The following is a 3,466-nucleotide window of genomic DNA, read 5'->3' as shown; positions in this document are numbered from 1 at the left end:
GGGTGGATGTTGCGTGGTGCAGGACGGACGACAATTCGAGCCTGAATAGAATGAGGAATTATGGATTTATTAGCGGGAAAAGTAGGGGCACGAATCCCGAGTCGGTCTAGGATGTGGAGACTGCTTGAGGTAGTGGATAATCGTGATATTTGTCCAGTCAGGTGCGCCTCCACAAGCTCCTCGGCATTATTATGGATACCGAGATGGTCTTATCTGGCAGTGGAAGAGTACAGGGGTATCTGAACTGCCGCCTTGCAGACATTTATGATGAGGGAATTGATTTTTTGAAACTCAGCAGCACTGGCATGAAGGGATCGGAGGGAGTATGTTATTCTGCTGATCACGAAGGCCTGAATGAGTTGCCATCTCTCACTCTCACACAGCCTATGCTGGCGGTTGGCAATCCTTTTTCTGAGACGAATTGTTTGGACAACATGTTAGTTAACTGGGGCGACGAATTGGGTATTGGTTCGAAAGAGCCCGAGAACGTTTAGTGTTTGAACTTCCGGGACTGAATAATCACTAATAGAGATGGAGATATCTGATTTTGTGCGGGCTGCTCTTTTGGGTGACAAAACCAGCAGCTCGGACTTCTTAGGTGAACATGTAAGACCTGCTAAATCGGCTTGTTTAACTACAATATTGGGCCCATTTTGTAAGGTCTCTTCAATGTGCGCATCACTGCCACCTGTCACCCAGAGAGTGATGTCACCGGCGTACATACTGAAGCGCAGACAAGGAACTTTGTGTAATTTTTTGGGGATATTTCGCAAGGCCAGATTAATGAGCATGGGTGATAAAACAGCCCCTTGCGGCGTACCTATGAAATGCACAATTAAGGTGTCTGATGTGATGTGTCCGATTTCGATGATTGCCGTGCGTGCCATGAGAAAGCTGCGAACGTAGTTGTATATGCGCTGTCCCGGGTTTACAAATAGTAATCCGCTCAGAAAAACGGTGCATGATACTATAAAAATCCTTAGTGAGATCCAAGGCCAGGATGGCCGCCGAATCGAGCCTACTGGGGTGAGTTATCACTTTGCGGGGTAGCTGAAAGAGGGTGTCCTGTGGGGATTAGCCGGGGCAAAAGCCAACCATAGAATGCGGAAGCGCGTCTGTGAAAGTGACATGATTGGTTATACGCGTGAGGATAACGTGTTCGAGGACTTTTCCCAAACATGAGGTGAGGGAAATGGGCCGAAAATTTTCGATGGAAAGTGGCTTTCTCGGCTTGGGGATGAGGGTGATTTTAGCGTGCTTCCAATCTTAAGGCAGGGTTCTCTGCATACAGCAATGATTAAAGCAGGCTGTAAGAGCCGAAACTGAACTATCGTCAAGGTTGCGAAGCATTTTTCAGTGATACAGTCCGGCCGCGGTGCCGAGCCGGGTCTGAGTTGTAGAAGAGCCCCCCGCACCTCCGACTCAGTAATATTAGAGTCCAGACTGTCATTGGTGAGAACTTTATACTCCGGTAGAGGCTGTTTTTGACCGGTACGTACGTGTAGGGAACACATTTTGTCCTGCAGTTCCCCGTCTGCGCTGGGAAAGTTGTGGATGATCTTGGTAAGGCGGTGAGTTTGTTCTGTTTTAGAACGACCGGGGTCAACAGTTGTTTAAGTGGGGCCCGCGTTCTCTTCATGCCTACGTTCCCTCTCGTTTGGTCACATACGTGTGCCCACATATCTCGGGCGAGACGGTCAGTGTGATCGGGGATTCTGTTGTCTAATTCTGCCAATTTGAGGCGACATTCGCGATTTTGCTTTTTTGCTTTCCACTGGCGCTGTATGGTCCGGTGTGCCGCCCACAAGTGTCGCAAACGGGAGTCCACGGCGTCTTATGGAAGGTCAGGATCCACCTGTATTTGGCGTTGCGCGCTTCTGTCAGCAACTGGTGAACCCAGCCTTGAAGGTTATTAGCATCTACATCAAGTGCGGTATTCTCATCTTGCGTGTGAATACTCCTGAATTCATCCCAGTCTGTGATGTATGACTGCTTGGGGTGCAGTTTCACACGCAGAGCGAGAGTAAGCTCACTCTGAATGATATAAGGGTCACTACCAAGCGAATAGCCAGTGCAGTGCCAATGAATATTGGTGACGTGATTAGTGAAGTATAGGTTAGGAGTTGAATCGCATTGGACGCTGTTGCCTACCTTGATCGGGACGAGGGGATCCGTTTCTAGAGTGAAACGGTGCGCTTGTACTTGATCCCACAAGAGGCGGCCTTTCTTGGTGCACTGCGAGTATCCCCATGCAGCATGAGGCGCGTTGAAATCGCCCAAAATTAGGAGCATATGCTTTGGAGATTCGTATGAAGCAAGGAAAAAGAGGAGAGCAAAATTGTGACTGTGAGCCTTGTGATTTCTCTATATATTCAGTATGTAAACTCTGGTTGCGGAACGCTAAATGGGGTACAGAAAAACAAAATCATGAGGGATAATATTACTCTCGAATCCAAGCCTTTGGGATGGTATATTTCGCTGAATTAACATTGCCGTTTTCGGGTCATGAGAACCTTGGAAAGCTTTGTTCCCGGGTACTTTAATAATCGTGCCGGTTTCCTGCAATGCTATGATATTCGGGGGTTTATCTAGCGTTAGGGAATGCATTTGCAAAGTACTGAGCTTTTGTTTATAACCCCTGTATTTTCACTGCCAGACGCGTAGGGACTCTGTAATGTTATTCAAGGGTCTCGTCATATTGCTGGGCGATACCTGGGGCATACGTAATTACCTTATTTACTCCAGTGACCTTCCCGCGAATGTACGAGCGCATTTCTTTGATGTTCGCCTGCAGCGTAGTGAAACTGGTCTGGAGTGTTTGGCAGGCATTGGTGTACTCATTGTGTTGCTCGAGTAAAGCCGTCCTGCAAGAATTCTCGCTAGCTTCAAATCGAGCCTCTATTTGCTCGTCTTGGCGAGGGATCGCAGGGACGGAATGGGAGTCTTCCTTTGTCGCCTTGCGTTTCGGAGGAGGTGGGTAACTGATTGACAATTCAGCGGCGTGAGCGTCGAGCTTAAGTCGGAGGGATGCATTTTCTCGGTGAAGCGCCGCGTTTTCCTGGCGGAGTATGGTGATTTATGTTCGTATGGCCGCGAGTTGGTTTAGTATCTTTGAGAGAGGGGGCATGGGGCGAGAAGGCTGATTGTGACGAGCCCTGATAGAGTGCGCTAGAGTAGCTCACCATCTTGAGTTCTTTGTCGGAGTTCGCTTGTTCTGGTGGTGGCTGATTCCGGACCTTGGAGCTACAAGTTGAGCTGTATATCGAGTCCCGCGCCTCTCGGGTTTGTGATCGAGGGGTGTTTGCGAGCCCTTCTTGTCGGGAGTTCGGGGGGTAGCGGCTTCGCTGCAGCCGGTGGGTCCGTGGTCCTGGTAATTGGCTGTCATCTGGGCGTAGGTGGGATTTCGTTTGCGCGGTTGGAAACGGCAAGGACAGAAACCCGCCAGGAAATGACCAGGCCCGCCACG

This window comes from Haemaphysalis longicornis, unplaced genomic scaffold, assembly GCF_048455015.1.
Source record: "Haemaphysalis longicornis isolate Haplotype H1 unplaced genomic scaffold, Haemaphysalis longicornis Haplotype H1 scaffold_6, whole genome shotgun sequence".
In the NCBI taxonomy this organism is placed as follows: Eukaryota; Metazoa; Arthropoda; class Arachnida; order Ixodida; family Ixodidae; genus Haemaphysalis; species Haemaphysalis longicornis.
Note: the sequence above shows the minus strand (reverse complement) of the source record.